Genomic DNA, 27,535 nt, shown 5'->3' with positions numbered 1-27,535 from the left:
GAGCACCAGATCATAATGATAAGTGAAAAGCAAGCAACATAAAGTACCACGGACTCCAGGAAAACCTTCATCTCTGTTCAACAAAACATTCCCTTCTTTAAGCATTAAATCACCCAAACTTTTACAGGTTATACCTGCAACACTAAACAACTTAAACAATTCACATAAAGGGCCGGAGAAGGCAGTGGCACCCCACTCCAGTGTTCTTGCCTGGAGAATCCCAGGGACAGGGGAGCCTGGTGGGCTGCCGTCTATGGGGTCGCACAGAGTCGGACACGACTGAAGCGACAGCAGCAGCAGCAGCGATAAAGGGCTTCCCCAGTAGTTCAGTGGTTAAAGAATCCCCTGCAATGAAGGAGCCGCAGGAGATGCAGGTTCAATCCTTGAGTTGGAAAGATCCCCTGGAGGAGGGCATGCAACTCACTCCAATATTCTTGCCCGGAGAATCTGATGAGCAGTATTCTCCCCTGGAGAATCCCTTGGAAAGAGGAGCCTGGCAGGCTACAGTCTATGAGGTCGCACAGAGATGGACACTACAGAAGTGACTCAGCAGAAACACTTGTACACATCTTCAATAAAACTAGCAATTAATTTGTCATAGTGTACTCAAATTCAGATTAGCAGTCTGACCACCTGTAAGGCTACTATCACATTTTACCTATATAACTTTAAACCTCTAGCTAGAAACAGGTTTTTAAAGGATAGTATAAAAATTCAACTTCTTAAGTAAAGCTTTATTTTCAAGGATGCCTAATTGCGATGTGCAAATCTTTCATATGTTATAAAAGATTAAAAATGAAAATTAATAACACAATAGCATTTTCTATAGTAAAAATCTGTTTTATTATAATTGCAATAGAATACATTATTTTTTGCTTGGGTTATGAATAAAATATCACTAAATGTGTTTCCTTATTTTTAAAATCTTAAGGCTGAAATTCTGTGAAACAATAATATGAAAGGCTGGCTTTCAAGTTCAGTCTCTCCCAATGATTCATTTTAATGGCTTTCAAAACAGGAAAAACATGCACAGATCCAAATGAAAAAGGATTTCTGTTTTTCATTCTAATTCACCAATTATAAAAGGATTTTTGTTGAAATTTAGCTAGGAACTCTCCGTATTCCCCGTTGTTAACCAGTTCTTAAACTAATTACATGGTTTGTTTTTTTTTTATATTTTTAACAAACGGGTTCAAATTTCACTTTACCTTATTTAAACAATTAGAAAATTTGACATTCATATTTTTCAAAGTCTGCTTATGTCAAAGCTTATATACCTGACAGATTTAGATAATTTTCGGCACATACTGATGCAATGTAAAAACATACTCAAATATCCATTTTCAAAATGTTCTCTCCATGGTAAGATTATTTAGAAAGCAGGCACTTTTTCATTGTAAAAATGTCATCTTCACCTTGGAAATATCTCCAAGGGAACTATGTCACGAAAAGCTCCTGATTATGTCACTGCAATTCTGGAACAGTTAAATTTTTGTAAAAATAAACATTAAAATGAAGTAAATTCAAATTAAATACTTTGCCACAAAATTGCAAGAAGACTGTCCATAGTATAAATATAGTATAAACAGTATAAATGAGATGTGCACATCTCATTTTAAAGAATCGTGAAGAATTTATATTGTAGCTCCAACTTCTTTGCTGCAATAGTGTGCCTACGAAAGAAAGTATGAATCAATTCCATGTAAGGATTCTGTGAATTTAATTCTGTGAATTTACCCAAGATTCTTGATATACCCAAGATTTGCCCAAGTGTTTTCCCCCCAAAATGTGACATTTTGTCTTTTGCTATTAAAGAAGACAAAATAAGAAGCTGCTAAATATTTTTCAGGGATATTTGAAGTCATGAAACTCAAACTTCATGTTCTAAATATTTAGTTCTTAAATATCTTACTGCGATGACGACATAGTCTCATTACCTTATATTAAAGGAACAACTGATCCACAGAGTACGGTTTGCAATGAACAATAATGTAAATCCCTACATATCCCCTGATAGATTTAAATGGTTTGAGCCATTTTCTTTTCAGATCTAATTACTGTCATTGTTTTGCTCTCTTAACACAGCTAGCAAAGAGTTTATGGAAATAAAAATATCAGCTATTCTATTTTTTTTTCATTTGTACTTAACATTACTAGCATAGTTTTCAATTTGTGTCTCTCTGCAGAATACCTTAATGCCAGTTGACCACTTTTCAAGCTAATTTAAGCACAACTAAAAGATTTATAATAATGATGCTAAGAATAATACTCATCTAGTGCCTATACTTACCCTCTTCTTTAAGCACTTGATATTTATTAACTCAATTCATCTATAAAGGTATATAAGATAGATATCTAATAAACTAAATTAATGTTACGTTATGAGATAATGTATCAAACAAATCTTAACTGTGGGATGCCCACTCATCTCCAGGATACCTTGCATTCATTAGGCAACAAATGATGATGATATGAAACCAAATGTCATTGAGACCAACAGAGGGAGAAACAAATTGTGTCATAATTATTAGTGAAATTTCATTGTTTTCTTTCCTGTTTTTGGCTAAAAATAGTATTAAAAATGTTACATTATCCTTCCACACTCCATTGAATTGCCATATCTAACCCCTAGAGGCAACACTTTAGATTGGAGTCTACCACAAGAAATATTAGGAGTCTGCTATTTTGTTATTTTGTAGACTACAATAGAATAATAATACTGGGCAGACAGTACAGTTAAACTGAAAGGTCATACTTAAGATAACTACTAAAAACTTTAAAATAACTTACATATATATATTATATAGTAATAAAGTGTATTTAGTACTGGGAATAATAATTTCCATGATCTGTATAAATATCACAGAAATGGAATAGACTCTGGTTAAAGGACTGGATATATCAGGAGTCATGAAATTTGATAGAACACTAACAAATAAGGAACAAATTTCAAAGGAGTTTAATAAATAAGACACATGGAAAAGTTCAATAAGCAAATAAACCAACAAATATACAAAGAGGATAAAATCATAATGAACGTATTATGACAGTAATTTTAGATTTACTGTAGAAGTTTTCCTTCTATTCCATATATCTTTTTAACCATTATACTTTGAAAATCAAGACCAGTATTCCCTGCTGCTTTTCAAGTGTTTTAAGAATACCTATAAATTCACTAGAGTCAAATGCTTAGCTCATGCCAAAGATAGTTTATCACACGGTAGTTAGAAAGAAGTGTGTAGGATCCTGACTTGGCTATTTAGCCGCTGTGTGCAGGGCTATGCTTAGTTTTTCAGTCGTGTCCGACTCTTTGTGACCCCACAGACTGCAGCTCACCAGGCTCCTCTGCCCATGGGCATTCTACAGACAAGAATACTGGAGTGGATTGCCATGCCCTCCTCCAGGGGATCTTCTCAACCCAGGGATTGAACCCAGGTCTCCGGCATTGCAGGTGGATTTTTTACCATCTCAGCCACCAGGGAAGCCCCAGCTGCTGTGTGATCCTGGATAAATCACCTAAACTCTCTGAACTTCAGATTCTCCTCAGGATGAAAAGTGTATAATATCTAGAAGAATCTCTGATAATCATGTGCATATTAAAAAATGGTAATTGTGCTATGATTCCACAGCTTTTAAGGTAGAAAAGAAAATACTGTCTGGATTCAATTACAGTAGACAAAATGATATCTTAAGTTAGGGAAAATATAATAAAGAAACTGAATATGTCTCATACTGCTATTTTCTTAGGTACAAGTTACTGAAAATGTTGGGACTTAACTCTTCATCTCATAAGGATTAAATTTATCTTCCCACTGATTAAACTGTATATTTTTACTGTAAGAGGCGCTATAATAATGTAGAATGGATACCAAAGAAATGATGATGAAAGTTTTAGTCTTAAGCTGACCAATATAACGACCAACTCTTATTAAGTTACTTAATCTAAATGCCTCAGGTTCCTCACAAGAAACAAGCAGGAGGGGTAAAATCATTTTAAAGTGACTTCAAGTTCATTTTCTAAATGACAGTCAGTCACCACTTGCTTGGTTTGGTCACATCCTTAACAGATCTGTTTCTGCAGTTTTTAATACAATGGAAACAATTTAAATCATGGAAACAAAAACCCACACAGAAAACCCAAAGCCTTAGATAAAAGAAAAGGGCAAATAATTACTTTCGGTGTCAATCAAATGAAGCATAACCAAGAGAACAACGTTAAATAGTTATCCTCCATTTTCATTAATTTCAAAAGAAATCCATTTAAATGTCCTCAGCAGGTTCACATGCAAGTAAATGGAACTTGATATTGTAAAAAGATTAAATGATGGAAGAGCTCACAGACTCTTCATACACAAATATTTAAAATAATGCTAGATTATAGTCTAGCTATGGTGAAAGTCGCTCAGTTGTGTCTGACTCTTTGCAACCCCCTGGACTATACAGTCCACGGAATTCTCCAGGCCGGAATACTGGAGTGGGTAGTCTTTCCCTTCTCCAAAGGATCTTCCCAACCCAGGGATCGAACCCAGGTCTCTTGCATTGTAGATGGATTCTTTACCAGCTGAACCACAAGTGAAGCCCAAGAATACTGGAGTTATTAGCCTATCCCTTCTCCAGCAGATCTTTCTGACCCAGAAATCGAATCCAGGTCTCCTGCATTGCAGGTGGTTTCTTTACCAACTGAGCTATCAGGGAAGCCCAATGTTAGATTACCATAATGGACTGTTAAGTCATTGACCAATCTGAGGATTAAAAAACTGTGAAATTATATAACTGAATGTTTTAAAAGCACAAATATTACCTTAAATTCAGACACAGCAAAATTTAAATTTTGTGATAGGACCCAAGACCTCATTAGGTTAATTCTTATCATGGTAAATAGATGATCAGATAATTATAAAAATAATCCCATTAGCTACTGTATGACTATTCAATAGTCCAGTCTTAGCAAATATTTTAAGATTCTCTTCTCAGATTGAGTCATTAAGTTCCTTATCCACATAGTTGCTCTCTTGCTTACTAATACAGCAAAGATTAAGATTACTACTAGCATTTTCTCTAGGTTATAGACAAGTTTTCAGACTGGGCCTCAAGCACAGTTTTATTAAAAAGGTATCATATACTCAAAATTATATAAAGAAATGCATGTTTTAAATAAAATGAACACCCATGAATCATCAAGCAATTTAAAAATATTAACACAACAGTATGAGTAATTTTGAAGGTCCCTATATCCCTCTACTCAATATCTCCTTGCTATTGTTTATAATATTATCATAAATTTATATATATATATTGTTTAAATTTGCTAAGGTTTGCCTTTTATGTAATCTGTAACATAAAGTATATATTCTTCTGTAACTTTTTTTGGTGGAACAATATTACATTTTTGAGAATCATCTATGCTGATGTGAATAACTATAGTTCATTTTTACTGCTATAGAGTACTCCATGTATAAAAATTGTTTCCTTTTTTTTTTCTTATCAACAATACTGCAACAGATGTTCTTGTATGTGTTTCCTTCTGCACCTGTGCAAAAAATCTCTCAGGAAAGAATACTTTAAATTACAGTGTATGCACATCTTCAAGTTTATTAAATAGCCAATTTTCTAGTATACATTCCTACTAGAGGTGAGTGGAAATTCCTAATGCTCCGCGTTCCCACCAACAACGATATGCCCAGTGTGTGAGATGATCCTTTATTATGCTTTTAATTTTCATTTTCCAAAATAATGAGGGTTGAGGGTTTTCATGGTGACCTGGTGGTAATGAGTCTGCCTGCCAATGCAGGAGACGCAGGTTCCATCTCTGGTCCAGGAGGATCCCACCTAGCACGGAGCAACTAAGCCTGTGCACCACTACTGAGCCTGTTCCGGAGCCCAGGAACTGCAACAGCTGAGCCCACATGCAGCAACTACCGAAGCCGCGTGCCCTGGAGTTCATGCTCTGCAACAGGAGAGGTCACCACAATAAAAAGCCCAAGAACCACAACCTCAGAGAGGCCTCCAGGTCACCACAACTACAGAAAACTTCACGCAACAATGAAGACCCAGCACAGCCACAAATAAACAAATAATGAGGGTTGATGATGTTTTTATATTATAAGGGCCCATCTGTATTTCCTCTTCTGTGAAATGCCTAGTCACATGTATCTGTTTTCTCTTTGGTTGTCATTCTCATATTTATTGATAGCAATATTCTATATATTCTGATACTTCTAGATTTTATGTTTCATGTTTTGGTATGCAACAAACCAAATAATATTTTTGGGTTTTCTTTCTATGGTCTATACTTTTTACTTAATTGGTAAAATACATTTCCATAAAATACATAGCACTTTAATGGTTGATCTTATTTTCCTTTTTCATTATATCTATGTATATCTCTCTATAAGTATATGAATAATATGCATATAAATATAAACCAAGAGAAAACCTTCATCACTTTTATTTTGAAACTTGATCCCAAGTTCTCCACACCTAGCAATGGAAAAGGGCATAAAGTATAGCCAAGTAAACTTAAAGGGCCGTGGAAACATCTATTAGTAAGTAGCCTTTAAAACAGGCAGCACTTTTTTTACACATCTTCTGGACGCTGAGCTTATGCACAGAGATTCAGGATAATCAGAGTGGAGATTTTTCTCTTTTCTTAACAGTAACTTATATATGTGTAGCATGTTAGCTATTTTCAGTGTTATTTATACACTTTATATGATGCTCAGAACAACTAAAATGGATGAGGAAAAGAAATTATTGTTGCCACTTCAGAACTGAAAAAAATAAAGTAGGTGAAGGGATTTGCCTAAAATGGGAAAACCTTGGATGCAAGTCTAGGCCTCCTGCCCTTTAGTCCAGGCTGCCTTTCTCAACACTGTACTACTTTTCAAGGTAAGGAATGAACACTGTCAAAGCTGAGGACATGGGGACATCCCGGGCAGTAATGTGGTTAAGACTCTGCACTTCTAAGGCAGTTCAGTCCCTGGTAAGGGAACTAAGATCACACATGCTGGGGGGCATGGCCAAAAGAAAAAAAAATTTAATTAAAAAAAATAATAAAGTCCCAGTCTTGAAAAGAAAAAGAAAACAAAAGCTGAGGAGACGGCATTTTTGTAAAGTATGACTCGTCAGCGTAGTCAACTTGTACTTACTGACTATGAAAGGGTTATATTGTCCTCAGAAAGCATTCTGTACTTGTAGTTACTGACTATGAAAGGGTTATATTGTCCTCAGAAAGCATTCTGTACTTGTAGTTACTGACTATGAAAGGATTATATTGTCCTCAGAAAGAACTCTGTCATAGGGTGGCAGCTGTGGAAGGGCAGAGAGAGAAGTGGAGCACACTAATCCGCTCCCTCCTACGCCACACAGACTTAGTTTCCTATTCACTCAAGCTTTTCCCTAAACACAGATCTCTTACCCATCCCAGAAAATTTATGCAAAAAAAGTAAAACATGCTGATGGTGGTTGAGATTATTATCTAAAAACTAGGAACATATACTTAGATAAAGGATACTTAGATGTGGCCTCATGAGTCTATGTTCCCTAGCAGTATGATAATCACAAAGAGTGCATTCGAAATGTATCTGAACAGTCACCAAAACCGTTTTTAAAACTTGCAGACAAAGAATGTCACCTGTCGTATCAGTAGACAAAGGATGTGGCTGCCATCAAGACATCAGCTATTGTCATACGAAGTAAAGTAAATCAGAAAGAGAAATAAATATATCAACACGTGGAATCTACAAAAGTGGTACAGATAAACTTATTTGCAAAGCACAAATAGAGACAAAGATATAGAGAACAAATGTTTGAATAGCAAGGGGGAAAAGGGGGGATTGGAAGATAGGGACTGAAACATATACGCAATTGATACTCTGTATAAAGTAGATCACCCCAGTGAGAACCTACTGTACAGCATAGGGGACTCTACTTGATGCTCTGCGGTGACCTAAATGGTAAGGAAATTCAAGGAAGAGGAGATATATGTATACATATTAAGTGATTCAATTTGCTCTTCAGCAAAAATTAACACAATTGTAAAGCAACTATACCACACACACACACAAAAAGACATCAACTTCTGCAGTCACCCCCACCCACCAACACAACCCTGATGGTGCACGAACAGGGGGTTTAAGATAGAAAAAAAAAAAAAAAAAAAAACAAAAGATAGTATAGGTCCTAAATATCTAAGGTGTATATCAAAATAAAGATTTCAATGAGTTCAGACTCTTTTATTTTCCTATGCATAGAACAGCACTAAATTCATTAACATGTCTGTTTTTTCTTTAACAGTAATTTTTTGATGTTCCAACTACTTGGTTTTTGTTGCAAGAACTCCCATATATCCTGGCTCCTTCCTTACCTCTTCATAACAGTCCCACAGAGCTATATAAGAGGCTACCCCTGGGCTTAAGTCCTCAGCAAATCTGCCAAATAAAACATACTTCTCAAATTTTAGGTTGTTTAGTTTTTTCAGCCAACTGGGGAAAATCTCTACTTAGTGTGTTTGTGAAGACTATCATTAAGTCATGTGATGGGCAAGAAAAAGTAAAGAATAGGCTATATGTATCTGTAGTATCACAAATGCATTAAGCTTTCAGGTAATATAAACACAGCTTTTTAAAAAAACTTTTTATTTTGTATTGGGGTACAGCCGATGAATTAACAATAAACATTGTTTATTGTTCACAGTTTTAAGTGAACAGTAAAGGGACTCAGACATACATATACATGTATCCATACTCCTCCAAACGTTTTTTCTTTAAAAAGAGACACAGATGTATAGAACAGTCTTTTGGACTCTGTAGGAGAGGAAGAGGGGGATGATTTGGGAGAATGGCATTAAAACATGTATAATATCATGTAAAAAAAAAAGAGTATGAGATAAAAAAATAAATAAAAATTCCAAATCAAAGGAAAAAAATAATAAAAATAAAATTTAAAAGGCTAACCACAGGACATTATTGTACAACTACAAACAAAAGAATGCTTGGTTATTAAATAAGAATTAAACTCTTTGGAAATTTAATATAGTGATATTCACATTCGTCAGGGGTAGGAGGAAAACGCTCATTGTATTTTTTGAATCTTGTCCCAAATAAATATATCACTTATTCAGAAAACATATATAATTCAAATCTCTATGTCTTACACCAAAATTCACTCCCTAAAGATTAAGAACATAAAAAAAACATAGAAATTTTTATAATTATCTTTTAGGAAAGAATTCTTAAAGACCTTCCTAAAGGCAGAAATATTAAAAATAAAATAGTTTACTAAACACACTTTTTAAACTTCAATATAACAAAAAAAATTATAACCAAAGCAATATGTTAACAAGAAAATTGAAAATTTTAATATATATATGGTAGTGTGTGTTTGTGTATGCTGCTATCGTTGAGTCACTAAGTCATGTCCAACTCTTTGCAATCCCATGGGATTGTCCAGCCAGGAATACTGGAGTAGGTTGACATTTCCTTCTCCAGGGGATCTTCCCAACCCAGGGATCAAACCTGAGTCTCCTGTTTGGCAGGTGGATTCTTTACCACTGAGCTACCTAGGAAGCCCGTGTATTTCTGTATGTGTGTGTATAAATGGTAACTATTCACCAAAAAGAAAAACACTCTAATAGAAAAAAAAGGCCATAGATATAAACAGGGAATTCACAAAACACAATAAATATGAGAAATGGTCTACCTGATCAGTAATCAAAGAAGTACAATTTTGCAAAACAGAGAACTTCTGCCTTTCAGATTAGCATACTTCATATTTTAAATAAAAATGTTTGGAGGGGGCGCTGCTAAGTCACTTCAGTCGTGTCCGACTCTGTGCGACCCCATAGATGGCAGCCCACCAGGCTCCCCCGTCCCTGGGATTCTCAAGGCAAGAACACTGGAGTGGGTTGCCATTTCCTTCTCCAATGCATGAAAGTGAAAAGTGAAAGTGAAGTTGCTCAGTCGTGTCTGACTCTTAGCGACCCCATGGACTGTAGCCCACCAAGCTCCTCCATCCATGGGATTTTCCAGGCAAGAGTACTGGAGTGGGGTGCCATTGCCTTCTCCGTGGAGGGGGTGAGAGAATAGGAAAAATGAATGCTCAGAAAGATAGCTCATAGGATTGTAAACTATCCTGGAGGGTCATACAGTAGTTAACTACCAAAGGCCCTAAAAATTGTATGCCTTTAGCGTAGGAATTCCGTTTCTAGGAATTTATCCCATGAAAATAAACGAATACTGCCCAGAGATACTAATAGTTGCATGTGATATTCACTGCAATGATGTTTATAACAAAAAATAATTGAAAACAACACATAAAAGTCAGAGCTGGGATTGTAAATGAAGACCTTTCTGCCTTCAGCATCTGTGCCCCCTGACAAAGTTAGGTTCCATTCTCTTTGTCTAAAAGTCTTTCTGTCATGTCCTAACCCTGTTGCAACCAACATGTAATGCAGCTATATTCTGAAGGAGACTCTAGCTGACCACCCTGTAACAGGGGAACAAGCTGTGTAACCAAGGGAGCCTTGTAAACACAATCAACCACTGTAAATACACTAAGAATGGTATTCTAAGCCTCTCTTAGAATCTTAGTGTAATAAATGCACCTTCGTCCATGTTCCTGAAGCTCTTAAAGGAGATATGTTTTTTTTTAATTTCTTCCTGTAACTGTAGCCACACTGATATATTTTCTGTCATATTAAAAACTTATGTTGGGACTTCCCTAGAGGTCCAGTGGTTATGATTTTGCTTTCCAATGCAGGGTGTGAGAGTTCGATACCTGGTCAGGGAGCTAAGATCTCATATGCCTCAGGACACAATGACATATCACGAATGACACGATGAAGACCCCACATGTTATAACTAAGACCCAATTCAGTCAAATATGAATAAAAATTTAAAAAAAAGACTCTGTGCTCTCAATGCAAGGGGCACCAGTTCAACCCCTGGTTGGAAAACTAAGAGTTCACATACCTCACAGGGTAGCAAAAAAAGATAAAATGAAAAACAACCCTGTTATGTATTCAATTTAATCAGTGTTTAAAGAACATATGGTAATTGGTCACTACAAAGTTAGTTTATATTTAAATCAAAGTCATGTTTCACAAGAAACATTTTCATTTCCTATAACATTTAAATGTTTGTTACATATTTCCTTTGGGGAACAGAAGTTCTTATCAATTCAATTAGAGAAATATTTAGTGAGTAATTACTATTGAAGTTACTTCATGGCAAACAGATTGGGAAACAATGGAAACAGTGACAGACTTTATTTTGGGGGGCTTCAAAATCACTGCAGATGGTGACTACAGCCATGAAATTAAAAGATGCTTTCTCCTTGGAAGAAAAGTTATGACCAACCTAGATAGCATATTAAAAAGCAGAGATGTTACTTTGACATTACAAAGGTCCATCTAGTAAAAGCTATGGTTTTTCCAGTAGTCATGTATGGATGTGAGAGTTGGGCTATAAAGAAAGTTGAGCACCGAAGAACTGATGCTTTTGAACTATGGTGTTGGAGAAGACTCCTGCGAGTCTCTTGGACTGCAAGGAGATCAAACCAGTCCATCCTAAAGGAAATCAGTCCTGAATAATCATTGGAAGTACTGATGCTAAAGCTGAAACTCCAATACTTTGGCCACCTGATGCGAAGGACTGACTCATTTGAAAAGACCCTGATGCTGGGAAAGACTGAAGGCAGGAGGAAAATAGGACGACAGAGGAGGAGATGGTTGGATGGCATCACCGACTCGATGGACATGAGTTTGAATAAGCTCCAGGAGTGGGTGATGGACAGGGAAGCCTGGCACGCTGCAGTCCATGGGGTCACAAAGAGTCGGACACAATTAAGCAACTAAACTGAACTGAATTACTGTGCGCCAGAAACTCTAGTTTTCCATTAAATTCACTTCCATTACTTATAAGACAGTTACAAAGACTTGGTTATATCTTGGACTGATAGGCAGAAAATTCAACAGGTAACACTGGTGCCATGATGTCATTAGGACTGAGAGAATAAAGCTGGAACTCACCAGCAAGCTCATAAATGTTTATTTTATCAAAAGTGTGGAAAAGTCACATGTATCTCTTCTGAAGTGAAAGTGTTAGTCGCTCAGTCACGTCTGACTCTCTTCAACCAGATGGACTTTAGGCTGCCAGGCTCCTCTATCTTTGGAGTTCTCCAGGCAAGAATACTAGGGTGGGTTCCCATTCTCTTCTCCGGAGATCTTCCTGACCCAGGAATAGAACCTAGGTCTCCCACACTGCAGGCAGATTCTTTCCCATCAGAGCCACCAGGGAAGTCCTTTATCCCTTCTGGCATCAATTAATTCTCTCCCATCACTCTAACTAATATCTGATGATGAACTATTAAGAGCATTATCAGAAAAATTAGGAGAGAAGCCCCTTTTCTAACTCAACATTGAAGATGTGGTGTGAGTTGCCAACGACTCATTGATGACAGTCAGTGAACAAATAGGATCACAGAAAAGTTTACAGTGGAGCAGGATTATACTCAATATGTTAGCAACAAGGGTAGCATTTAAGCCTCACTCATTTTTAGTAGGGGGATTCCCTGATAGCTCAGTTGGTAAAGAATCTGCCTGCAATGCAGGAGACCCCAGTTCGTTTCCTGTGTCAGGAAGATCCACTGGAGAAGGGATAGGTTACCCACTCCAGTATTCTTGGGCTTCCCTTGTGGCTCAGCTGGTAAAAAATCTGCCTGCAATGTGGGAGACCTGGGTTCGATTCCTGGGTAAGGAAGGTCCCCTGGAGAAGGGAAAGGCTACCCACTCCAGTATTCTAGCCTGGAGAATTCCATGGACTTTATAGCTCATGGGGTCCCAAAGAGTCAGACACAACTGAGCGACTTCCACTTTCATTTTTAGAAATAGGAGATCAGACAAATATTAAAATTAACATATATGTACGTTAACTGGGATACAAAAGAAAATACACCTGATGCCCCCCAACCTCACAGACAGCCGTGTTTAATAGACTAAGAGTTTGCAGAAAATGAAGAGTACAATAAAATCAAGCAAGAAAAACACTAACAGAAGTAACCAGATTGCCAATCAGCAGAGGAAACCTAATGTCTCTATTAGTTAAATGCCTTCTCCCAAACTAAAACAACAAGGAAGAAATCTCTTAAATATTCACTGTCCATATTTCACCTTATTATAATTTCTCAATAATCCTCAGAAGCCTCCCCTATGTGACACCTCTTACCCATAATACAGCCAAGGCAAAGGAAATGCTTCTTGTTTGATGACTTGCTCAAATCCAAACAGAGAGGAAGTGAAAACCTTCACCTAAAATCCAGGTCTCCCAAAGTCAAGGGCAACACCCTCTCCTCCAACCTTGCAGATGTGAATGCCACGAGTCAACTGTACTCTTCGACCAGAAAATAAATGTGAGAGGTGGCCTCTCTGCCAAAGAAACTATTTTCCAAACATTATTCCAGGCTAAACCTTTGGCTTGTGCTTTCCATCCTAGCAATTTAAAACACATTATGAATTTGTCGGCAGCTCCACCGCCCTTAGCATAATTAAAACCCATTAGTCTGGTTCACTTCATAATGGCACCACATGTGCTGTGAAAACATATTCACCTAAAAGCTCCTAGGAGGACATTAAACATTCACAACCCACAATGAAAACTTAGCAGAACATGTCAAAGGATAAAACTTTTTATTAGCAGATGCGGTAACTCACCACTCAGGAACACTATACTTAGGTTCAGCCAGTACTAGTTTATGACTTTGAAATATTAGAGGTGGGGGAAGTATCTGGAATGCCTCAGAAAAGTTTTTCTGGTTCTGAAAGCCACCACATCATGTCATTACAATGCTGCGAATTTCCTACCGCAGAATTCTGAAACAAGTAACATGTTCAAAGATCCACCCTAACCTAATAATCTCATTTTGTATAATTCCTTCTGTTTATTATTAACCTTTCATGATTTAAACCTTACACTTTTCTTCTTCCATACTCAGAGTAAGTTTCATCCCCAGATCCTGTCCTTCAACAAAAGATCACCTTCTGAAAGTCATATTAGGTTAAAAACATTCTGACCAATGATTACAATTCCACCAGCAGACTATAGAGGAGGAAACAGAAAAGTTGACAATATTTTAAGAATTTAAGCTAAGACCAACTCTGAGTTTAGAGCAAAACCTATGCAGATCCCATGATAAAAAAAAACAAAACTCTAAGAACTGTACTTTAAGTGTTTATGATTTTGACTAAAAGAAATATCTTTTTTCCCCAAAATTTTAAAGGGGTTTTCAGGTTTTATTTATACCCATAAAGGTTATATGAAAACCCCAATCACTGAAATGAAATGAAAACCACAATCACAGAAAACTAATCAAACTGATCACATGGACCACAGCCTTGTCCAACTCAATGAAACCATGAGCCATGCCACGTAGGGCCACCCAAGACGGACGGGTCATGGTGGAGAATTCGGACAGAATGTGGTCCACTGGAGGAGGGAATGGCAAACCACTTCAGTATTCTTGCCTTGAGAACCCCATGCACAGTATATCTCTGAGCACATTTATGCAAATGCTGAATAGTTTATCAGAGGCACTCAAATATGACACAAAAACAAGATAAAAGTGAATCTTACAAAAATATTTTTCCTTCTATCTATATGAAAATTATCGTCATTCACTCTATTACGTTGCTGTTATGTTGGTGCTGATGGATGCCCTCAAGAAAACAGAATGAAGCCAATTAAGCAAAGATTAAGAATTCTGATTCCCTTAGATTAGAAGAATTGAAAAGCAAAACTTAAAATAACACTGTGTCACCAAGTCAGTCACATATTACATCTGTAAAGCCTAGAATAATGGCTCTTAGTATTTTTTTTTCTGGTCACAGACCCCATCATTAACCTGATGAAAAATGTATGTATTTGTAATTGTGGCTACAACTTCCACAGATTTTGAGTCCTCCTAGGTCAGCCCTGGATGATTAGAATCCCTGCTAGGAACCATTTGCTCCTGAGGTCAGGAATCTCACCTTTATCTTTCTGCTTTAGTATGCAGCACCGCGCCTGCATCCAGATGGTGGCAGAGTTGATGAATGAATGTGTGTGTCCGTGGTCAAGTGACCACAAAGAAGAATTTGATTGGCTAAGGGAATGATATAACGTGCTCCTGGAGGATAAATGATTCAAAGGCATCAGAAGCATCGTTGTTTTACATATACACATATATGTCTGTGTCTGTGTGTGTGTATTCCTTAACTTGGGGCTTCCCAGGTGGCTCTAGTAGTAAAGAATACACCTGCCAATGCAGGAGACAAAAGGGAAGCAGGTTTGATCCCTGGGTTGGGAAGATCCCCTAGTGGAGGAAATGGCAACCCACTCCAGTATTCTTGCCTGGAGAATCCCATGTGCCGAGGAGCCTGGCAGGCTACAGTCCACAGGGTTGCAAACAGTCAGACATGACTGAAGCAACTTAGCACACAATTATTAAATCTGTATTTGAGTGCTTCCAATTAATTACAAATACTCGTTTCATATTGAGAATTTCACAGTGAAATTCTCAATATGAGTTCCAGAATACTTTTTTTAAACGAAGGAACTTCAAAATTAAAGTTAGTGTTGATATTTAATGGTGCTTCAAACTTATTCTAAATCAAACCATTATTATATACTCCCAATTGATGTGATTCTCCTAAAAATGCTTTAAAATTGTTTGAAGTACTTATTTTTCCTGGGTTCACCCACATCTTTCAACCTAATGCCTCCCTTCACCTTACTTTTCTGTAGGGAGGCCATTTTAAAAATGACATGTGATTTCAACCTATATGTAAGTCATCAGTCGGTGTTAAGACACACTGAAAAGTTTAAGCCGTGTCTGTTCCTGCAGTTTGTTAGGGCAGAGCACAAAGATTACTTCCATCCCTCCTTCAGTTATTTAAATCTAAGGACCGCCTCATGGCTTTGTCTTCTTTTATTCATTTCCCTCCTTTTCTTTACACATCAATGTTCTTCCCCCCTCAAGTATTTCTATTTCCAGGATAGAATTTTCTATTAGTTTCCTTTCTCTTTCCTCTCCCACAGAGGAAATAGGACTATTAGTTATATCTTTCATTTTATCATTTGTATTTCTTGACAACTGTTTTGTTCCTTTCACATTCTTTACTTTTTCCAAATATGTGCATTTCTTCAATAATTTCTAAAGCTGTGATTTTATTTTCATGTTCATCATTCACTTTTCCAGCAATAAAACAGCTACCACTAAAATTCAACTATATATGGCATTTACATTTTAGTCCTCTATGACTTTGTACACTATTAAACTCACAGCTATTCTAGTTTGTTTCAATGAAAAAGATTCCAAGAAAGATATTTATATTCTTAGAAGACCGGAAAAACTATCTCCTTTGCTGAGCCATTCTTCTCTGATCTACTCAACATGATAGCCCTTTCTTCTACATTCACAAATCCCTCAGGGGATTTTCACCCAAACCCATGGTTTTGAATATCATAATATAACCCAATGACTCTCAAATCTATTAATATGTCATGAGACGTGATCTCTCCTTAGGACTCCAGGCTGACATTAAGCTGCTTATGCGACATCCCTACTTGATGTCATAAATCCAACATAGTCAAAATAAAACTCTTAATATTAATGTCTTTCTTTCTCTATGCCTTCCACCAATCTTCCTCATCTCAACAATATACTCAAATACAAACATCTTTGATTCCTTTTTTCCCCTTACCTCTCAAACCCAATGCAATAAAGATTCTGAATCCAATTACTCCTATTGTCTTTACCCAAATCTTGTTCCCTAGCTTGCAAAGCCCATGATGATCTGGTCCTTGCCTATCTCTCTGACATCTTCTCATGTCACTTACCCACTTGACCTGCTAGATTCAAACCATACTAGCCTCTTACTATCCTTGGAACAGTCCACACTCATTCTCACCTTAGAGTCCTTGAACCATCTCATCCATCTGCCTACACTGCTCCTTCTGCGACATCCAAAGCATGGTTCCTTCTAGCTATTCAGCAGAGAGGCCTTCTATGATTAAACCAATCTAAGAGAGCTATCCTCTCAATTACCACCACATTATCTTCCATAAAACATATCACTGCTATTGCTGATTGTTAACTAAATTATTTATTTTCTGTCTTCATTCACCAGAATGAAAGATCACAAGATGAGAAATTACTTCAGTCACCACTCTATCACCACGATTCCAGATATTGCTGAGCACAAAGTAGGCACTTAATAAAGTGTTAACTAAATGAATGAATTTAAAGAATTTAAACACAAATTCTATGAATTTCATGGCATTGACATTTTTCCGTTTTACAGAAAATTATCACATTTACTGAAAGATCTCAAGCAGACATTCATTTTAGACAATTTTCATGGAAATTCTTGGCAATAAAGAATATTAACATATTACACTACAATGTTTAAAATGTTCCAGAAATTATAGTACCTCCAAACTCTACCTGGTGTTAATTATACAGAATAAATTATGACATTTTCAATAATTAAAATGCAAACAACCCATATTTCAATGTTGTTTCATATTATCTAAAATACCATATTTTATATTTCTCTGAGTTTAAGGAATTTAATTTCAACTTCATGTGAATTTTGCTAGCAATGTGAAATATACCATCAAGTTCAGCTATAGTTTACTTTTTTCCAGTTTTTCTGTACCCCAACCCTCTTGTACTAATGCAGATTAAGACTTTTCATTGCATTATACTCAAGATGACTCTAAGAAGTAATCTTCCCTCTCTTCTTCTGGCTTTTCTGCCTCCATTTTTATTCCAAACACTGTAAGTACAATTTTTAGAAGAACATTTTTTTAGGTTATTTCCATGTCCAGTCCCCCTCCCCACCTGAAAAGTCCCATACTCTTTAATACTATTTCACTAACTCTTTTCACAAAGACTTTGTATCCTAGGTTAATCAACCCTTCTTAAAATCTCCAACACATAACTCAGTGGTTGCCCACTTGTGAGCCTGGGATTAGGGATTATAAAAAGGAATAAGTGTAACCACTATACATTTCTGATTCTAAATAACTTACACAACTTGGACATGTATGCTTATGCATATAGGTGTGTGCATAAGAATTGCATATACTATATTTAAATGTATTTGATTAATCAAATAAAACATTTTATTTACTTATTCAATAGTGCTTCCAAATTCATAGTTTAGTCATGTTCCATCTTCATAATAGACATTTTAAGCTACTATGAGCTTAAAGTCCTAAAAGTTCTTTTGAAATTTAAAGGTGGCTCCATATTTAAGTTTTATTATATTCTATTTCATTGGTTGAATTTATAATACAAATACTATGCTGCCAACCCATGTGCCTGTCACACCAAAGCAAGATCAACAAACACTGCCTTAGAAGTCTCCTTAATAAAGTAAGCTTTAGCTTTAAACATTAATGAGCCAACAATTTCATCCAACTAAGGTAAATAATACTTATATTTTAATTCAACTCACTTTTTACTCATCAAATATTAAGTAAGAAAATGTATTAAAGTTATTTCTAAAAGCCTCTATAATTTTATTCAGGTAGGTCTGAAAATTGCCAATACTATAATATACTCATTAGTACTGAGGAAAAATTGCTTGAGCATATCTCTACACCAAAAATGAACAAAAAAATTAAACTTGAAACAAATTTTTAGAAAACATGGCTCATCATTTCTTATGGGTAGATCCATAAGGGCAGCCATCAAACTGAATACTAGTAAACTCACTACCTTAATTTACTGATTTTAAACTATTTAACTTATTGCTTATTCATATTACCTATTTCACTTTATCTGAAATAAAAAGAGGAGACATTTAATGCAGAGGAGACATTAAATGCAAGCAGTCAACTCCTTGAGTGAAATGGAATATATTACATTTTAAATATGTAAAATGGCATTTTATAATGTCAATATTAAAAAAAAAACATATCTCAGAAGTTGACTGCATTCTAAAATCATTCCAAATGTGTCTGATTACCTTTAGTAAACTGACTTAAACCTTAAGAATGCATCTCAGATAGTAGGTGAGTATATATTTATGAGAAATGAACTTATTACTACATTTCTGTGTTTCTCCAAAGAGCAAACCCAAGGATAACACAAACACATTTAGGTATTGTTCCTTTCTTAGGGCTGAACTATCCCCTGTGTACCTCTAAAAATTATGCTTTCTGTGTAGCCATGGTCTACTAATCTCCAGGTTCTTCCTCCAAATAACTGGACTTATCCTGCAGGGTTTGACTTTGGCATCTCTTTATCACTGAGCAAGATGACCTTCCTATAGTTCCATAAACATCATGTACTGGACCCTAGAAAGCACTTATGACCCAAAAATAAAGACTGACTTCCTGTCTCCACATGCATGCATGCTAAGTCACTTCAGTTGTGTCCAACTCTTCGTAACTACAGACTGTAGCCCTCCAGACTCCTCTGTCTATAGGATTCTTCAGGCAAGAATAGTGAAGTGGGTTGCCATGCCTTCCTCCAGGGGATCTTCCTGACCCAGAGACTGAGTCTGTCTCTTAAGTCTCCTGCATTGGCAGGTGGGTTCTTTAACACTAGTGCCACCTGGGAAGATCAGCTCATTAGCTGTGAGCAATTAGCTGTAAGCAGACTTGACATGTGTCTCTTAAAAAAAAAAAAAAAAAAAAAAAAACACTCAAAAAGGAAGTCAGTCCTCTGTACTCTTTTCTTCCCTGCCATGGTAAATAAAGTCATTCTAGAGGTGGAAGGGTAGTTACCTGGGGCTACTAAGTGACCAACTGGAGTAGAACTCCCAACCAGTGTTGGACATGTACACGAATTAGACCACTGAGGTTTGGGGGTTCATATTTTTTTCTTACAAAAGCATAACTTAGCTTATCACTAAGCTTATCAACTAACCCAGGATGGTAAATCAGTTTCATTTCAGGTGCAATTGATTGGCAGCAGCTTCCTGGAACAGGGCATTGAAAAAAATATTGAGACACTTTGGAAAAGTTAGAAATGAATGCAATGCACAGTCAGCATCTCCATAAGTATGGGAGACTGGATGAATCCTGAAATCTGACTTAGGTCATATGTTTTATGAAAAATGAGGCTTATGCACTTTAGTTACTAATGGCCTGAACAGTGAGCCCAAACCGTAGCTGGTTATTTCTCCTAGTTGCAATATAGTTCTCTAGTACAAACAGCCTTAGTTTTTCTCTACTCCTATATTCCTCTTCACCAAGTTGAATGTCTTGCTGCTGCTGCTGCTGCTAAGTCGCTTCAGTCGTGTCCGACTCTGTGCGACCCCACAGGTGGCAGCCCACCAGGCTACCCGGTCCCTGGGATTCTCCAGGCAAGAACACTGGACTGGGCTGCCATTTCCTTCTCCAATGCAAGAAAGTGAAAAGTCAAAGTGAAAGTGAAAAGTGAAAGTGAAGTCACTCAGTCATGTCCAACTCTTAGCGACCCCATGGACTGCAGCCTACCAGGCTCCTCCACCCATGGGATTTTCCAGGCAAGAGTACTGGAGTGGGGTGCCATTGCCTTCTCCTACTCTCACACTAAACCATGAATTACAGTCATTTCCAGTAAGGCAATTACTGCTGCATGCTTCTAAGGTATAACCTTGAAAATGTAAATCTAACAAGACAAAAAATTATTATTCATGACATCAAATCCCAGTTTAATTACTTGAGTGTTTACTGAGCATTTTTAAAATGTTCTGGCTATGAATCAACAATAATCTTCCATAAGCTATTTTCTAATGGAAACTTCAGAAATGCAAAATAGTATAAAAGTATTACAATAAACAAGAAATGTTTCAACACCCAGCTAAAAGATAAATTATTACAAATACAGATGAAATTAACCAGGTACCCAGCCCAGATTTTATTCTGTTTGTTCCCCTAAAGAAGTAGTAGGTTACACAGAAATAGTACGTTCCCCTACAGGAGTGGTAACACTTGTCACAATCAGTGAATCTATACTGAAATGCTATATTATCACCAGAAGTCCAGAGTTTACACATTAGAGTTCACTCTTGGTGCTGTACTTTTTATGAGTTTTGGCAAATGATTTGTATCCACCATTACAGTGTCATACAAAGTAGTTTTGTAAGGGAACCACTGACCAAAATCACCTGCCTTGGCCAAACATGATGATAACCACTTGGAGGAGTTGTCTTGCAACAGGGGGTCCCAGTAAGAAACATGGTCCTGCTGCCAAAAACTAACGAAGAATTTGGGAGCGGTCAAATGGAGGGAGGACACGCCAGCCTGTAATACGTCCTACCAACTTTAGAGAATTCTTCACACTGCAATCCGTCTTGGCTGAGAGATGCACATGCCAACAAGAAGGCCCTCAGTCAGACCAAATACAGGCCAAGCAAGATGACTGGCCAAGAACAACCCAGAGGCTAATCTCATTACCATAAAATCTGAGACTGAGAACTACAAGCTATGTGGCAAAGCAGTGTTCTTGAGGTCCGTTACCCTGCTGCTCTCTGCCAGGGCATCCCTTCCCAATAAAGTGTCTTGCTTTGTCAGCACGTGTGTCTCCTTAGACAACTCATTTCTGGAGTGTTAGACAAGAGCTCCCTCTAAAGCCCTTGAAGGGCTCCCTCTTCTTGCAACAGTTTCACTGCCCTTAAAGTTCTCTGTGTTTCATGTATTCATCCCATCCTCCCCATAACACCTGGCAACCAATGATCCTCTTACTGTCTCCATAGTTTTGCCTTCTCCAGAATGTCATATAGTTGAAATCCTATAGTAAGGAGCCTTTTCAGATAGGCTTAAACATTAATTTCCGGCACCAGGAAGACTATGTCTATGCATTCACTGGAAGGTAAAATACGACTAAAAAAAAATCCAAATGAATTGGTGCATTGTCAAAATAGATACATCAGTATTAATTAGGTCATCACTCCAAAGAAGGAAAATCAGTTAAAAAATCAACCAACATTTATTAACCATCTACTTCCTGCAAAAATGTATTATGAACTTGAGATGTAAGATGGATGGGATAGTGCCTCCTTCTGCAGGTTTTTTCCTGGTTATTAATCAATAGGTTCAAAAAGAAAATGTAAAGGGCCAAGTGATTTAGCAGCAAGAGGGTCAGTAGAAGGGATACATGAATAAGAGAGAAAGGAGGAGAAAGGGAGGGAGGAAAGGGAGGAGGAGGTGGAGAGGGAGAGAAAGAAGGGAGGGAAGATAGTGAGAAAAGAAAAAAAGAGTGATCTTTTCAGAGAGGAGGGGATGCAAATAAATGCAGGAGAGCTTCACATATTTGAGAGCTGCCTAAAGGCTGAGCAGGCTTCCTTCAGGTGAAGAATTATGCAAGGATGTTTCAGGTAGAGAACTGAGCATATTCAAAGGCAAGCTGTCTTTTTGTAAACTCAATCAGGCTGGACTGATTATACCTCCAGGGAAGTTTATGCCTGTCTAAATATACAAATCAGTACAAAATGACAAAGATTCACTCTTTGACCAAATTCTCCCCAGGCGCCTCTATATCCTCTTTTCAACTAGGCCTCAACCTTGGCCTGTAAAAACCAAAGACTCAAAGATGATTTTGTTCATCCCTGCCCCCACCAAACTCACATTCCTGCACTGGGCATGCAGAGTCCTGACCAGTGGATTACCAGGGAAGTCTCAAACACAGTTTCTAATGACTCAGTGCCACTCTAGACCCCCTAAAAGGGCCTCCACGAGAAAGCTGAGAGCTACTCAAAGTATTTAGTTTGTTTTAGCCAACACCTGACAATAGATCCCACCACCCTTTCTTAAAGCATATACTAAAAGACCTCACAAATAGTAATCATTCTTCTGTCCTTTTCAGATATACTAGTATCTTCAACAGCTCAAGACTACATTTCTCAAGTACCTGAAAGCTATCCCTTTGAAATGCAATCATCAGGAAGGATGGCATCCCTGTCTCCCAGTCTCTCTGGAAGTAGACAATCCTGCCTTCAGTACTTGCCAGCTAGCAGACACAGCAGGCCTAATCAATATTTACACTGAAAAACCCTTTGAAATTCTTCACTTTCCTTACTCATTGACACCCTATTTGCCCCTATCTGTTGCCTCATCCTCCCCTTAAAATACCCAGAAACAGAGAGAATGAGATGGCGGAGGAGTAGGTGGATGTGGAGTACGTCTCTCCCCATGGATACAACAGGAATACACCTTCAGACACAGAAGTGCATGCAGAACAATAGCTGAGAGCAGACAGGAGTACCTGACCAGTGGAAAAGAATATATAGAACCACGCAAAACTGGTAGGACAAAGGAACTAGGCGGGGGAAACAGGAGTGTTAGTAGGACTGGACCTGCCCTCAGTGGGTGTGGGAACTGAAGCAGGCGTCCAACCCCACAGCGGGGCAATTGTCTGAGTCAGAGGAGAAACATTTAAGGCTGAGAGTGAAACAGGTGATCTGTGGCAGCCTAAATGGAATGAGAATCAGACAGTCCTTACCGCAGCCATACATAGCCCAGACAGGTATGCAGGTCTCCTAGAAGGCACAGCAGCTGGGAGCTGGAGTTTAGGTATTGTGGAGCAATGCCAGGGTGAGGGCTGCTATTGACTGTAGAGACACGGATCGGGGGATGTGAGGGAGGAGACTGTGGTGGGAAATGCCAGTGGAGGAAAGCCGGGCAGCCATGGAGGCAAGGCGATTCTGCTGAGTCACATGTAGGGGGTGGAGGCATCACCACAGCCTCTCTCTCCCCACACGCCAGCATCGGCAGCTGAACAACAGAGAGGCTGGCCCATCAAACGCCTGATGCACTGAACTACAGAGTCGGACCTCCCAGATACCCCTTTAAGTGCCTGATGCCTGATCTACAGAGTAGGAGCCCAGCCAGGGTGGCTCCTCTATGTGCCTGACATGCCTAACAACAGAGAACGACCCCAGGCAAGAGAGCCCTGTAAGTTCCTAAATGGGCAGAGCTATGGAGAAAGACTGGCCAAAGAGACCTTCTGATCACCAGCTACAAGAGACTCGAAAAAAGAGTGTAAAAGGGCATAACTCCCACAGCAGAGGCAGTCTGTGTCCCTGCACACTTGGCGCCACCAGGATCCCTGCAAGCCAAGCAGCTGTGCCACCTTCATGCTCAACTCTCACTGGGGCAGAACTGCCACAGGCAAAAAAAAAGTCTTGGGTCTATGCACACAGGATCACTTCGGTCGTGTCCAACTCTTTGCAACCCTGTGGACTGTGGCCTACCAGGCTTCTGTGTCAACGGGGTCCTCCAGGCAAGAATACTGGAGCATACTGGCCAGTACTGATTGCCAAACCCTTCTAAAGCACTATATTTCATGCTGCCCTAGCTATCAACTCCCCTGAGTACCGGGTGCGGCCAGAACCCCTGCAACGCAAGCAGCTGCACCACGTCCACACCTGGCCCGCATTGGGGCAAACCCAAGCCCTCCAGGGCAGCCTCAGGAGCAAACCTTAGTAGACGACCCACATACAGAGGTGGAGATGAACCCACAATTGAAACCCAGGGGCAGTGTGGCTAAGGAAGAAGATCCAAAACCTTCCTACCAGCTATACAAGCTGCAGATTAAATCCACACAATCAACTACGCAGACTCTGTGTCTAAGGAATATGGAAAAGGACACTGAGAGCTCCCACAAAAGAAAACACACCAGTTCTGATAGTTGTGAACATTGGAGGCAAGAACACACAGGAGTAGAGCCAGAGTAGAATCTGAGCTGCCCCCACAGCAGGTGCAGAGACCAGCACAGAGTTGGAGGGCATCCGAGGGAGGTGAGGGGGACTGTGACTCCCAGCAAGGGGAAGGACTCTGACAGCAGTGACTCAAGAAAAATATTTATTATTCTTATGTTTTGAATTATTCTGTAGATTCTTTGGGATTTTTTACATTTTTTCTTTTTTTTTTCTTTTTTTCCCCCCGCTATTGTAGATGTCGATTTTACTGGCACTATGAAATCTAATTAAGCTTTTGAGCTTTTTTTTTTTTCTCAGTCACATTTTTTACTGTAATAAACCTCTGCCTCTACATAGGGCTTTTGCACTTCTGTGGAGTTTTCCTTTTTTTTTTTTTTCCTTTCTTCTTCCATTTTTTTTTCCTTTATTCTTTTTTTAATTCTAATGTTTTTAAACCTATTATTATTTTTCTACATTTATTCCTTTGTTTGCTTTTCCTACTATTCTTTTCCCCTTGGAGTTAATCTGTAAGGTATATAAATCTTTTTTAAGCACCTCTATCTAACTTTGCATATCTATTCTTTCTTTCCTTTCCTCTCAAAACATTTGTTAGTTTTGTTTTCATTGCTTTATTCCCCACTTGGCACCTTGCTTTAGTTTTCTTTTCCAGTTTGTGCTACAGTTAGTTTTGTTCTTAACTGATAGATATAATTTTTAGTTTCTTTGTATGCCAGGTCAATCTATTGTACTTTATTTTTGTAAGACTGTTTTGATTTTGCTTGTAAGTGTGTGTGTGTGTGTGTGTGTGTGTGTGTATATATATATATATATATATGTATGAAAGTGAAAGTGAAGTAGCTAAGTCCTGTCTGACTCTTTGCGACCCCTGTAGACTGTAGCCTACCAGGCTCCTCCGTCCACGGGCTTCTCCAGGCAAGGATACTGGAGTGGGTTGCCACTTCCTTTTCCAGGGATCTTCCTGACCCAGGGATCAAACCTGGGTCTCCCACATTGCAGGCAGATGCTTTACTGTCTGAGCCACCAGGGAAGCCATATATGGGTATATTCAGTCACAATTTTTATTGTCATTATAAAATTCTGCCTCTACGTTGGGCTCTGCAGTTCTGTGGAGTTTTCCTTTTTTTTCTTTTCTTTTTTCATTCTTCCATTTTTTTTTCTTTTCTCTTTTTTATAATTTTTAATTTTTAATCCTATCATATTTTTTCTACATTTATGCCTTTCCTACTGTTCTTTCCCCCTTGCGGTTAATCTTTAATTTATATAAATCTTCTTTATCTATACCTGTTTAACTTTATATATCTATTAGTTCATTCTTTCTTTCTTTCCTTTCCTCTCAACATATTTGTTAGTTTTGTTTTCATTGCTTTATTCCCCACTTGGCACCTTGCTTTAGTTTTGTTTTTCAGTTTGTGCTTTAGGTAGTTTTGTATCTAAGTGGTAGATATGAATTTTGATTTCCTTTGTTCACTGGGTACTCTACCTTATTTTGGCTGGACTGCTTTGATTTTGCTTATGGGTATGTAAGTATATGTGTATATTCCATTATTTTAATTATTATTTTCCTGATTTCATAATGGCCATTTGTCTGGGGTTCATCTTTGCTTTCTTGTTTGGGGGCATTTGTTTTAATATCATTTAATGCCAAAATAGAACACTTGTGGAATCTTTGTTCCTGACCAGAGATCAAGCCCTGAGCCATTGGAGTGGGACCACTGACTCCTAAACTCTAGACTACCAGAGAATTAACTCTGCTGCTGCTGCTGCTGCTGCTAAGTCACTTCAGTCGTGTCCGACTCTGTGCGACCCCATAGATGGCCTCTCACCAGGCTCCCACATCCCTGGGATTCTCCAGGTAAGAACACTGGAGTGGGTTGCCATTTCCTTCTCCAATGCATGAAACTGAAAAGTGAAAGTGAAGTCACTCAGTCGCGTCTGACTCTTAGCGACCCCATGGACTGCAGCCTACCAGGCTCCTCTGTCCATGGGATTTTCCAGGCAAGAGTACTAGAGTGGGGCGCCACTGCCTTCTCCAGAGAACTAACTCTAGGCAGTATCAAATAGTGAGAACTCACGCAAAGGAAACCACGTGAATACAACACCTGGCATCACCCAACCACCAGTAGCACCCTGTGCAGGATGCCTCATCTAAATAACAAACAAAACAAAAATACAAACCCAATCATGAGCAGACAGGATTACCCCCTCACTCAGCCTTGCCCATCAGGGGAAACACAAGAAAACAAACAAACAAACAAAAAAAACTCAGCCAAAATCTCACCCTATAGGAAGCTTACACAAACTACTGGATCAACCTTAGGAGAGCAGAAAACCAAAAGGAAGAAATAATTCAACCTTGAAGCCTGGGAAAAGGAGACCTAAAACACATTTATTTTAAAAAAAAATAATGAAAAGGCAGAGAAATACTACACAAATCAGAGAACAAACTGGAAACACTGAAGTCCAAATAAATGAAGAGGAAATAGGCAAACTACCTGAAAAAGAATTCAGAAAAATCATAGTAAAGATGATCAAAAACCTTGAAAACAAAGTGGAGAAAATGCAAGAATCAATTAACAAAGACCTAGAAGAATTAAAGAATAAACATACAGAGACAAACAACACAATTATTGAAATTAAAAATACTCTAGAAGGAATCAATAGCAGAATATCTGAAGCACAAGAATGGTTCAGTGAGCTGGAAGATAAAATGGTATAAATAACCTCTCAAGAGCAGAATAAAATAGAAAGAATGAAGAGAATTTAGGATAGTCTCAAAGACCTCTGGGACAATATCAAAAATGCCAACATTCAAATCACACAGGCCCCAAAAGAAGAAGAGAAAAA

At 38.1% G+C, this 27,535-nt stretch overlaps 1 protein-coding gene and 1 long non-coding RNA gene across 2 annotated transcripts in view; one reads left to right on the top strand and one right to left on the bottom strand.

Moving 5' to 3' along the window:
- The window catches only part of LOC129658109 (uncharacterized), a 41,075-nt gene extending 35,155 nt beyond the window's left edge, over positions 1-5,920 (top strand). The window contains exon 3 of the long non-coding RNA XR_008717271.1: positions 5,792-5,920. This is a non-coding gene — a long non-coding RNA (uncharacterized LOC129658109). The remainder of the gene's footprint in view (positions 1-5,791) is intronic.
- Positions 1-27,535, bottom strand: part of RYR2 (ryanodine receptor 2) — a 764,447-nt gene that overhangs the window by 556,379 nt on the left and 180,533 nt on the right. The window lies entirely within an intron of this gene.

The sequence above is a fragment of the Bubalus kerabau genome, chromosome 1, assembly GCF_029407905.1.
Source record: "Bubalus kerabau isolate K-KA32 ecotype Philippines breed swamp buffalo chromosome 1, PCC_UOA_SB_1v2, whole genome shotgun sequence".
NCBI classification, from domain to species: Eukaryota; Metazoa; Chordata; class Mammalia; order Artiodactyla; family Bovidae; genus Bubalus; species Bubalus kerabau.
Note: the sequence above shows the minus strand (reverse complement) of the source record. Positions and strands in the feature narration are given on the sequence as shown.